The sequence below is a fragment of the Bos indicus genome, chromosome 3, assembly GCF_029378745.1.
Source record: "Bos indicus isolate NIAB-ARS_2022 breed Sahiwal x Tharparkar chromosome 3, NIAB-ARS_B.indTharparkar_mat_pri_1.0, whole genome shotgun sequence".
Taxonomy (NCBI): Eukaryota; Metazoa; Chordata; class Mammalia; order Artiodactyla; family Bovidae; genus Bos; species Bos indicus.
In genome coordinates this window covers 81,935,626-81,948,129 of record NC_091762.1, presented here as the reverse complement: position 1 = coordinate 81,948,129, position 12,504 = coordinate 81,935,626, and the positions used below count along the sequence as shown (strand labels likewise).

Here is a 12,504-nt window from a genome sequence, read left to right as displayed (position 1 = left end):
TGTTAGGTCCATACTGTTTCTGTCCTTTATTGTGCCCATCTTTGAATGAAATGTTCCCTTGGTATCTCTAATTTTCTTAAAGAGATCTCTATTCTTACCCATTCTGTTGTTTTCCTCTTTTTCTTTGTACTGTTCACTGAGGAAGGCTTTCTTATCTCTCCTTGCTATTCTTTGGAACTCTGCATTCAGATGGGTATAGCTTTCCTTTTCTCCTTTGCCTTTCACTTCTTTTCTCAGCTATTTGTAAGAAAATTTAGTGACAGTGTACCAATATGTGAGTCAGGAGTATAGAGTGTGGCACATGGAAAGAGGAAAGGACATTATAACATGTAATTTTTATTCTTCCTTCATTTGTGAAGTTACGCTGAGAAGACTGATTTTGGAGTGAGTAGGGTGAGGAAACATGTTTTTGGAAACATGGAGTGGGAATGTGAGGAAGAGAGGAGAAATTCCTAGTATTCCTTGTCTAGAGCCTCTATACGTAGCCTTTCCTCTTACTGCAGGCCAGGGGAGACTTCAGTATTTTTCTCTGCAATTTCTAGAGAGTATTTAGGGGATATTGATTTTTAGGGAAGATTTATACTTCCAATTTGAAGAGGAAGATTATCTCTTAAAGAAACAATTTGTTCTAATTTTTTTGTGGCCTCAGCAGGGAAGCATTAAACGAATGAGATGGGGGCCCTCTGATACATGCTGTCAAAGTTGATAAACTATCTGGTGAATTTGGTATGAGCATGTCACATAAAACAGACTCCTTGTGGAGATGCTGGAGGCTGTGTGCAGGTCCAGCTCTCCAGCCTGCTTTGGGGTGAGCGGAAAGCCTTTTTCACCCTGGAGCCTGGATTCTCACCTTGGAAAGTCCCCTCCCAAGATGGAAAGCAGAATGCTTTCCAAGTGCTTACCTCCAAGGACTCTTCAGTATCTCGCTGAGTTTCATGCCATCCTTTTTCCCTTTGCATCTGCCTTCTTGCTTTGCTTTGGCACACAGCCAGAGAGAGGGTGGGCAGATGGTGTGACAGCCCCTGGGACACTGGAACACCCTTACTACCCTTCTCTGCCACCAAGGAGGGTTCACCTGCAGGGAACTAGGGAGAGGAAGGGGGGCTCTTTTTAGTACTTTTATAGGACTCAGTGTGGAATGCCTGCAAAGGCTTGATTTCCAAACACACCTCAGCATTCTCAAGCATTAGGTTCTTGCATTTCCCTTTTGCTTTCACAACACCATTTCCATTCCTTGGCAATGAGGAACAATTGGAAATAAACCTAATTGTTATTTACTTAAGAGTTTCAAGCCATGCAGCTTGTAGCAGCCTCCCGGCTGTCTCTGCACATTTCTATGTGCCCTTCTAATCTATTCTCCACATGGTAGCTGGAATGATTTTTTTTTTTTCAAAAACAGAAATCTGATCATGAGCCTCCCTTGTTTAAAACTCTTTAATGGCTACCATTTCTTTATTGGCTAAGGGCTGAAATCCTTACTGTGGCTTGGCTTACGGTACTCTGTGGGTCTGGCCTCTGTCTACGTTGCTTGTTAGCATCAGCCTTTTTTCATCCTTTGTTCTTTCTTCTTCCAGAACACTTCATTTAAAGGTGGAGCACCTCCCCCAGTCCTCACCCTGGTTCTTCTCACTCCTAGCATTCTTTTTGTAAGCACTATTAAGCTTTGTTATCATTGTGTAGTTGTGTCTTTATTTCTTATTACTCTCTCCTATAAGACTGTAACCTAAAGAAGAAAGCACATAGCAAGAGTTGATGAGGATGTGAAGAAAAGAGAAAGCTTGTATACTGTTGGTGGGATTGTAAATTGATGCAGCTACAATAGAACAATAGTATGGAGGGTCCTAAAAAACCTAGGTATAGAACTGCCATATGATCCAGCAATTTCACTTCTGGGTACTTACCTGAAGAAAACAAGAACACTATTTCAAAAATATATATGTACCCCAAAGTTATTGCAGCTATTTTACAGTAGCCAAGATATGGAAACAATCCAAGTGTCCATTGATAGATGAATGGGTAAAGAAGAGGTGTGTATATGTCTTATATGTATGTGTGTGTGTGTGTGTGTGTATCAGCCATAGATTGAATGTAATATTACTCATCATTAAAAATTGAAATCTTGACATTGGGACAATATGAATGGTTCTAGAGAGTATTATGCTTAGTGAAATAAGTCAGAGAAAGGCCAATACCATATGATCTCACTTACATGTGGAATCTAGAAAACAAAACAAGTAAATAAACAAGCCAAAATGAAAACAGACTCAGATACAGAGAACAAATGGGTGGTTGCTAGAGGGGAGGATAATGTGAAAGCAAATAGGTGAAGGGGATTAAGAGATAAAAGCCTTCAGTTAGAAAATATCAATAAATAAGCCACAGGGATGTAACCTACAGCATAAGGAACATTGTTAATAATATTTTAATAACTTTGCTTGGAGACATGGTTACTAGACTTATTGTGATCATTTCATAATGTATGCAAGTGTCAAATCACTATGTAGCACACTTGAAACTATCATAATATTGTACATCAACTATATTTCAATTAAAAAATAGGAAAATAAAAAAGGCTGTAAACTCCATGAGGGTGGAGAACATATTGTGTTTAGTTCCTATTGTATAGGAAACCTGGCACATATCAGGTGCTCACCATTCATTTGTTGAATAAATTCTCTCCTTCCTTCCCTCCTTCCTTCTCTAAAGAGGCTGATAACCTAAAATATTAAAACTTATACTGAAAGGATAATTTAATTTAGAAGGAAATAAACCATCAGGTGAGGGAGAAATAGAAGCCATAGGAATTTGAAATAAGTCAGGGCTTACAGTTGAGCAGGAACATAGCTTTGAGCAGAATGTTATTTATTTATCTTTTATTTTCTTAATTAAGTAGTTAATTATCTTTAGTTAAGAAGGAATGCAAAAAAGGAAACCCAAACAGATTACTTCCTTCTTATTATCTGGTGAAAAGAGGCTTATCTGGTGATAATGGTTTCCTGGCATTAAATTTGACCTGAAGACTATAAGATGAGTTTGAATCTGTAAAGGAGAAAAAAGAAAAAAACCCATTATTGTTCCTATCATGGATGATGTCTTCTCTTGTGGTTTTGCCAAAGGGACAGGTTTTGTGAGAGGGAGTGAGGCAAGATGAGGTAGACATTTAAGCCTGTGTATAATTCAGAGAGAACTTTATACTGCTAGAGAGACAGTCTGTGGTGCGATGGTGGGGGGGCATCACCCTTTTTGGTACCATTTCTTGTGTGTATTCTGTGGGACCTTAAGGGGTTCTGTGGGGACAAACAGTGTCCTTTAGTCAGGTACATTTACAAAATGCTACACACGATATCCTGGCCTTCTTTTGAAGCTGTTTGCTATACACCAGCAAATAAAGTTGGTTAAGAATCTGCCTGCAGTGCCGGAGATCCTGGTTCAATGCCTGGGTCAGGAAGAGCAGCTGGAAAAGGGATAGGCTAACTATTCCAGTATTCTTGGGCTTCCCTTGTGCCTCAGCTGGTGAAGAATCCACCTGCAGTGTGGGAGACCTGGGTTGAGAAGATCCCCTGGAGAAGGGAAAGGCTACCCACTCCAGTATTCCTGCAGAATTCCATGGACTGTATAGTCCAGGGGGTTGCAAAGAGTCAGACACGACTGAGCGACTTTCATTTTAACTTTCAACAAATAAAGACCTTGAGATGTCTTACATCAGGGAAGTTTTGTTTAGCTGCTTAATCCAGCATTTTCAAACTTACTTGACCACAGAAAACATTAGTATGGAAATTACCTCAGAGTAGACCTGGGGAAATGTTAGTTTAGGAATTGAGGGGAGAAAGAAGAACCAGCATGTTAGATGAGGTAAATTTTCTACTTTGTTGAGAAGGAAGTTGAAAAGGATTTTAAAAAATTGCAGTGGTGAGTGTGGTGGGAATGCCTAGCTCATAAGGACTAGGGATTGAGGGTCTTCCCTTTATGAAGGTGATGAGGAGCACACTTATTTCACAGAAGGCCCTAGACAGGTTGCTGGTGTGAATTCAGACTCTACCACGTCTTAGGTGGGTAAAACAGGAAATAACCTAACATCTGGATCCGTACTTCTTATCTGTTCTTCTATGAGTTAAAAGTAATGAAGCTTGTGTAACACTGAGAGCAGTACCTGGCTCAAAGTGATGACTTCATAAATATTGGCCATTGTTATGAGTCTTGTTGGTTAAATGATGCCAAGGAATTAGCAAGCCCTTTACTTGGTATGAAATGTAGAAACTTCTAATAGCCAAATGTATTGTTGTCACTGGGCCTTTTCTAGCTTGACTGAGTGACAGTATTTTTAGAAGCTGATGGGGATACTGGTTTCCCAGCTGGGAAAACCCTGGGTTCCATGATAAGCAGAGAGGACTGCACTATTTGGTCCTACAGTACTGCTGTGGATGTCATGCTATCTGCAAGTTCATCCAAATCTGTAATCATAATTGGCCCTGGTGACTATCAAGTCTTCTGTGATAGTCTTTTGAATTGTATCTTTAAAAGATACTTTCCCTGGAAAAGACTTTGAGCCTAGTAAGTTTACTTGTTACATAACCGGAGCTTTCTTTGACATGTTGGCTCTCTTGTTGATTATGCCAGATTCTTTCTGGTTTCTAGGAAATTGAATCAAGAGATAGGATGTCTTATTTTCTAGGTACTCGATAGATAAAACTGAATGCCATCCATCCATCCATCCATCCATCCATTCATCCAAGTATCCAACCATTCATCCATCCAACTATTCAACCATCCGAACATCCATCCATCTAATAAACATTTTATTGATCACCTACCACCAGCCAAGTACTACTGGCCACTTTCATTTCACAAAGCCCCAGAATGTGGTTCTAATTTAATGCTAGGAATTCCAAAGAGGTCACTGAACATTACCTATGGAAACAAAGGAGACATTGATCTATCTTAACTTTCTTACCTTCTACAGGTTCTGTTCTGTGCATATTATGACTTTGCAAGAGTAATATTAAATGAAGTTTAAGATCTGAAATATCCATTTGATAGAGATACACAAAGAAAAGCTAATTAATAAATAATTAAGTGATGATGCTGGCCCTAATTTGACGTTTACGTAAGTGCAGCTCCCCCTGGACTTGTCCCAGGGACTATCTTTAAGAAACCTGGTGTGATAATAAGTCTCTTTAGGAATTTTTTCTTTTTGGTTCGAGTGGCTGTCTCTAAAGAGTGTTCCATGGGGAAGCAATCTTCATAATACAGATTTCTTGTAGATAAAACTTTGGCAGACCTGTTTTCAACCCTGGCATTTAGACCTCCTAAAATTACTATCAGCTCATGGGTATTTAGAAGATAGAAAGCTGGGAAGGCAGTCAAATTGGTTCCAGGCCTTGAAGGCCATACATATATGTATATCAGATGGGGTCTGTGAATGCCAAGACCAATCAGGTCTGCCTTCTCGGGGAGCTCTGTGCAGAATCAGGTGGAAAAAGTTCTTAAGTAGTGACCAATTATTATTCTGTAATGTTAATTACAGTTGACGCAAATGATCAGCTCTTGCTACTACCAGAATTATATTGTTTATAAGGCTCTTATATGAACATAAGAAAATTTATTTTTTAAGTTCTAACTCACTGGTAAACAAAGTCATTATACAGCAGGCATTTATTGAATTAATTTAAGCCAGTTACTTTGCCCTAGGTCTAGCAATACAGAGGTGAATGAGGCAAGATTTCTGCCCTCAAGGAAATTAGAAAATAGTATAGGGTTTCAACTTGAGTTTCAGATCCAATCAGTTAGTAGTGACAGCCTGGAGGGTTGTGTTGGAAAGAATTTTGAGGCTTCCTCTGGACTCGGTGATTAATTAACACCATCTTCCATGAAGGTAGGAGAGGGACCATGACCCACGTGCCACCCATTTGCTATCCCTGGTCTTCTGGGAGACACAGGCAAATGTAAGTTGGTATGTTGGGTACTTTAGTTGAGGACTGTATGGGATGTTCTGGGAACACCTAACTCTGCCTGTGAAGCAAAGAATGACTTCATAGGTGGGTGACACTTGGAGCTGAGACTTGAAAAATTAATAGTTGACCAGGTGAACAAGCAGAGACTAGGTACCCTAGGCAAAGGAGGTAAAGGGATAGAAGATGTGTTTGGGGAAAGGCAAATTATTCTGTGCAACAGGGAGAATGAAGAGCTTTGCAAAGGCCAGGTCACACGGAGTAGTTTAGATGTCCCAGGCCAGGAGAACAGTGAGACAGCACCAAGGAATGCTGAGCCCTTGATAAATATTAATCTGGAATGAAGGCTCTAGTGGCATCTGTTCGAGCTCTGGCCTCTGTCCTTTTCTGTTCAACTTTTCTATCAGTGAGTTGATTAGACAAAGATGACGTACACGCTGGTCATATTAGTAGAAAACCCAATATTTGGAAGGTCTGTGAATCCGTATGACTTAATGTGATGCTATATGTCTCAAACAGCTTGAATGACTCTAACCAGAGAATACTTAATAGGGAAAAAAAAATCTGTACTTTGGTTCAAACAGCCAACTGTACAAGAACAGGATGGAGGAATGCTTGACCTGGAGGTAATATACAGGAAAAGGGTCAAATTTGGGTTGCAAACATTACTAGTTCACAGTGTGATATGGCCACACATGGGCAAGGAGTGTTCAAAGAGGAATAACAGCCCTGTCCTCTTCTATTATGTTCAAATCATAGAAGGAATGTTCATTTTTGTAAAGAATATAAAGATAAAAGTCAGCTGGCCCATGTTCAGAGGAAAGCAACAAGGCTGGAGACAGGTATTTTGGCTGATGATTTAGAGGTTGCTAAACCTGGAAAAAGAAAGCACGGGAACTGTCCTCAAATTTTTTGAATGTATTGAAGGCATAAGAATTGGGTTTATGTTACGTGGGATGATTAAAAAAAGGGGGTAGGCATTAATGAAAGGCAAATTTCAGTTCAGTTTCTGGATGAAGCGTCCAATGACAAGATCTCTGAAGTAGGAAGGACAAATAGTTTCCTGTCCCAGAAGTGATGATTCAGAGTATGTATTAGCACTTGCTGGAGATATTATCAAAGCGATTTCTATGTTAGGTAGGGGTCTGGACCCGTAGATGCTTTCAACTCTGAGATTTTTTTTACTCTAGAGGGAAAAAAGATCCCAACATGGTACTGTCTTTACTGAAGCCAGAAAATGAACATCCATAAATCTGAGTTCAACCTTTGAGTGGACTGTCTTGGTGGAATTGACTTCTTGTTGGGGAAGGTTTCTTGATCAACTATGAACACAGCAAAGCTTTTCTGCTCCTCATCCAGTCCTTCTCTGTTCCAGTCTTAGATTCTCCAACCTCTTAAAAAAAAACACACAAAAAAACCCTTCTCTTTTTCTTGCTTTTGGGGACACTCATGACACTCCATAAAATATATCCCCAGAAAAAAGAGGCACTATTCTATAAAAATACATACCTATAACTTGGAGGACAAGACACAAAATGCCCCATTAACTAGCTCTGAGCTTTTGTTAAAACCAGTGTTATGACGGGGTGAAATGAGCTGGCCCCAGAGAGAAGGCCAGACAACACGGGGGAGTCCTTTTGATGACTGGCAGACATTCCTGCTGTTTGCAGCTCCACAAAACTCATGTTGTCTCTGCTGGCCAACACCCTGTTAGAAGTTTTGCCAGCTTCAGTTCTGAGTCTGATTTCTCATGCCAGGTTCATCTTGCTGCTGAATAAATGAGGTTCCCACTATCAAGATACTCTTTCCCCCTCCTCTAGGAGAAGTCTTCATCCATGGGATCTGTAGCCATTATGGATGAGGGGAAGTGCGGGTGAGGTAGGGGGAAGCAAAGAATATATATGCTGTGCACCCATCCAGCTTCTGCTCCCAGTTTCTTCCAAACTCTGCCTGTTAATCACCTGTTTACACTGCCAAGAATGCTTGACTGGGTAATGATAACAGGGGGAAAAGCAGTGAAAGGAACATCACAAGTTGTGCTCAAGTGGAGTAATCCCTTCCTGAGTTCCAGGCATTTTGGTGACTTTAATGCAGACTGAGTGGCTTCTCTCATTCTTTCTGCACTAATGGCTCCCAGAAGGCAGCCGGACTCTTTGACCCCTTGACTATCCCCATGTAGTGGTTCCCACATGGGGAGCGGTGCCACTGGGCTTGGTGCCGTCTTTTGCCTCATCCCTTCTCCGTTAGCATTCCTGCCTGCTGTCCTGGTGACTGTCTGTAAAGTCAGACTGGTGGAGTTGCACTTCTGTATATAATGTGAGGGACTCACAAAGACTAACTTGCCTCTAGTCTCTTCTCTCCATGGCCTGCCCTGATGCCACAGTCCTGGGATGCTTCAGCTGAAAGGGAATTCAGAGGTCCCTAAGCCTAACCCATTTTTGGCAATGAAGAAACTGAGAACCAGACAGGTAAAGGAAGTTGCTCAAGGTCACACAGCTAGTTGGTAATGGGACCTGAAACTTTGATCTCTTGACTCACAATCCAGGGATTTTTTTTTTAACTTTAAAAAGTTTCCATTTTATGCATATATATATATAATTGAATTATATATATTATATATACTATGTGTATATATGAATTGAAATAGTAAAGAAAACAACATATATTTTTTTCCAGTTTTATTAAGTTATAATTGACACATATCAAGCTAGACTTCAACAGTACATGAAGTGAGAACTTCCAGATGTGGCAGAGGAACCAGAGATCACATTGTCAACATTTGTTGAATCATAGAGAAAGCAAGGAAATTCCAGGAAAAGTCTACTTCTGCTTCACTGACCACACTAAAGCCTTTGACTGTGTGGATCACAACAAACTGTAGAAAATTCTTAAAGAGATGGGAATACCAGACCACCTTACCTGACTCCTGAGAAATCTGTATGCAGGTCAAGTAACAACAGTTAGAACCAGACACAGAACAACTGACTGGTTCAAAATTGGGAAAGGAGAACAACAAGGCTGTATATTATCCCCCTGCTTATTTAACTTCTATGTAGAATACATCATGTGAAATGCCAGGCTGGATGAAGCACAAGCTGGAATCAAGATTGCTAGGAGAAATATCAATAACCTCAGATATGCAGATGACACCACTCTAATGGCAGAAAGTGAAGAGGAACTAAAGAGCCTCCTGATGCGGGTGAACGAGGAAAGTGAAAAAGCTGGTTTAAAACTCAGCATTCAAAAAAACTAAGATCATGGCATCTGGTCCCATTACTTCATGGTAAGTAGAAGGGGAAAAAATGGAAGCAGGGGAAAAAGTGGATTTTATTTTCTTGGGCTCCAATATCACTGTGGATGGTGACTGCAGCCTTGAAATTAAAAGACACTTACTCCTTGTAAGGAAAGCTATGACAAACCTAGTGTGTTAAAAAGCAGAGACATCACTTTGCCAACAAATGTCCCTATAGTTAAAGCTATGATTTTTCCATACAGATGTGAGAGTTGGACAATAAAGAAGGTTGAGCTCCAAAGAATTGCTTTTGAATTGTGGTGCTAGAGAAGGCTCTTGAGAGTCCCTTGGACAGCAAGCAGATCAAACCAGTCAATCCTAAAGGAAATCAACCCTGAATATTCCTTGGAAAGATGGATGCTGAAGCTGAAGCTTCAATCCTTTGGTCACCTGATATGGAGAGCTAACCCATTGGAAAAGACCCTGATGCTGGGAAAGATTGAAGGCAAAAGGAGAAGAGAGTGGCAGAGGAAGAGATGATCAGACAGCATTGCTGACTCACTGAATATGAATTTGAGTAAACTCTGGGAGATAATGAAGGATAGGGACATAGACATAAAAGGAAGGACATAGACAGTGCTGCAGTCTATGAAGTCACAAAGAGTCAGACGTGACTTAGCAACTGACCAACACAGCAAAAGCAAGTAGATAAGTTTAAGGTGTTACAATATAATGGTTCGCTTTATATAAACTGTGAAATAATAACCACGGTAGGTTTAGTTCACACTCAATATCTCATATTGATGCAATAAAAAAAGCGATAATACAAGAAAAACAATTTTTCTCCTTGTGACAAGAACTCCTAGGTTTTTAATCTCCCAGCAGTTTTCCTGTATACCATACAGCAAGGTTAACTATAGTTGTCAGGTTGTACATTACATTCTAGTACTTTGCTGTTGTTTAGTTGCTGAGTTGTGTCCAACTCTTTTGCGACCACCAGAATTTTCTGTCCATGGGATATCCAAGGCAAGTATACTGGAGTAGGTTGCCATTTCCTTCTCCAGGGGATCTTCCTGACTCAGAGCCTGAACCCACATCACCTGCATCCCCTGCATTGGCAGGCTGATTCTTTAACACCTAGTACTCATTTATCTTGTAACTGGAAGTATGTCCCTTCCTCTGATTCCCCTCTCCCCTAACCTCCTCTTCTGGCAATCACATGTGTGATCTCTTTTTCTGTGAATTTGGTTTGTTTTTAGATTCCATGTATAAGTGAGATCATAGTGTCTCTCTCTGTTTGACTTATTTCACTGAGCATAATGCTCTCACGGGGCTTCCCTGTGACTCAGTTGGTAAAGAATCTGCCTGCAATGCAGGAGACCCGGCTTCGATCCCTGGATCAGGAAGATCCCCTGGAGAAGGAAATGGCAAGCTTCTCCAGGATTCCTGCCTAGGAAATCCCATGGACAAAGGAGCCTGGTGGGCTACAGTTCATGGGATTGCAAAGAGTTAGACACAAGTGAGCAACTAAACCACCAAAGCACCAATGCCCTCACAGAAGTTCATCCATGTTACCACAAATGACAAGATTTCCTTCTTTTTAAAATAATATTCAGACATAGATGTAATCACATTTTCTTTATCCATTCACCCATCAATGGACACTTAGACTGTTTCCGTGTCTTGGCTATTGTAAGTAATACTGCTATGAACATGGGAGTAAAGATTATGTCTTTGAATTAGTGTTTTTGTTACCTTTAGGTGTACTCCCCAAAGCTGGATCATATGGTATTTCTATTTTTAATGTTTTGAGGATCCTCCCTCCTGTTTTCCATAGTGGTTGCACCAGTTTACAATCTCATCAGTAGCACACAAGGGTTCCCTTTTCTCCATGCCAGCATTGGCATCTTTTTTTTCTTTTGATAATAACCAAAATACGCTTACTCCTTGGAAAGAAAGTTATGACCAACCTAGATAGCATATTCAAAAGCAGAGACATTACTTTGCCAACAAATGTCCGTCTAGTCAAGGCTATGGTTTTTCCTGTGGTCATGTATGGATGTGAGAGTTGGACTGTGAAGGCTGAGTGCCGAAGAATTGATGCTTTTGAACTGTGGTGTTGGAGAAGACTCTTGAGAGTCCCTTGGACTGCAAGGAGATCCAACCAGTCCATTCTGAAGGAGATCAGCCCTGGGATTTCTTTGGAAGGAATGATGCTAAAGCTGATACTCCAGTATTTTGGCCACCTCATGCGAAGAGTTGACTCATTGGAAAAGACTCTGATGCTGGGAGGGATTGGGGGCAGGAGGAGAAGGGGACGACAGAGGATGAGATGGCTGGATGGCATCACTGACTCGATGGACGTGAGTCTGAGTGAACTCCGGGAGCTGGTGATGGACAGGGAGGCCTGGCGTGCTGCGATTCATGGGGTCACAAAGAGTCGGACATGACTGAGCGACTGATCTGATCTGATTCTAAGAGGCATGGGGCAATATCTAATTGTGGTTTTAATTCACTTTTCCCTAATAACTAGTGACGTTGAGCAGTTTTTTCTACGTGACCATTTGTATAACTTCTTTGGAAAAATGTCTCTTCAGGACCTTTGCTCATTTTAAAATTGGATTATTTGGATTTTTTTTTTTTTTTTTACTATTGAGTTGTATGAGTTCTTTTTAGTTTTTTGATTTTAACCTCTTATCAGATATATGGTTTGCAAATATTTTTCCTAATTCCATAGGTTGTCTTTTCACTTTATTGACGGTTTCTTTTGCTGTGCAGAAGGTTTTTAGTTTGATGGAGTCCCACTTGTTTGTTTTTCATTTTGTTGCTTGCGCTTTAGGTGTTTTATTCAAAACATCATTGCCAAGTGCCATGTCAAGGGGCTTTTCCTCTATGTTTTCTTCTGAGGGTGTCATGGTTTCCAGTTAATTTTTGTAAGTGATGTAAGATAGGGATCCTGTTTTTTTCTTTTATGTGTTAATATCCAGTTTTCCCAGCACGACTTTTTAAAGAGACTGTCTATTCTCCATTGAATATTCTTGGCTCCTCTGTCAAATATTAGTTGACCATAAATGCCTGGGTTTATTTCGGATCCAGAGATCTTTATCCTCTCTCAGAATAAAGCATTGCCTCTTTCGAAATGGACATATTTATTCATTTATTTATTCAGAGATTCAGCAAATATTTATTGAAGTGTGACAGAGATGAATAAAGCCTGTCTCCACAAGCTACTTGTAGTGTAAGGGAGAAGACAAGCACTTAAACACAGACAGTTTTGACTCAGTGTAGAAAGTGCTGGCAAATTGCTGTGAGAACATAGAGGTG

General features: G+C 40.4%; 1 protein-coding gene and 1 long non-coding RNA gene across 2 annotated transcripts in view; both read left to right on the top strand.

The window, feature by feature from the left end:
- The window catches only part of ROR1 (receptor tyrosine kinase like orphan receptor 1), a 469,844-nt gene that overhangs the window by 111,336 nt on the left and 346,004 nt on the right, over window positions 1–12,504 (top strand). The window lies entirely within an intron of this gene.
- LOC139182220 (uncharacterized) overlaps window positions 1–12,504 on the top strand; it is a 163,978-nt gene that overhangs the window by 110,802 nt on the left and 40,672 nt on the right. Inside the window, exon 2 of the long non-coding RNA XR_011565849.1 lies at window positions 1–12,504. This exon is cut by the window's left edge and continues 74,957 nt beyond it; it is cut by the window's right edge and continues 40,672 nt beyond it. This is a non-coding gene — a long non-coding RNA (uncharacterized lncRNA).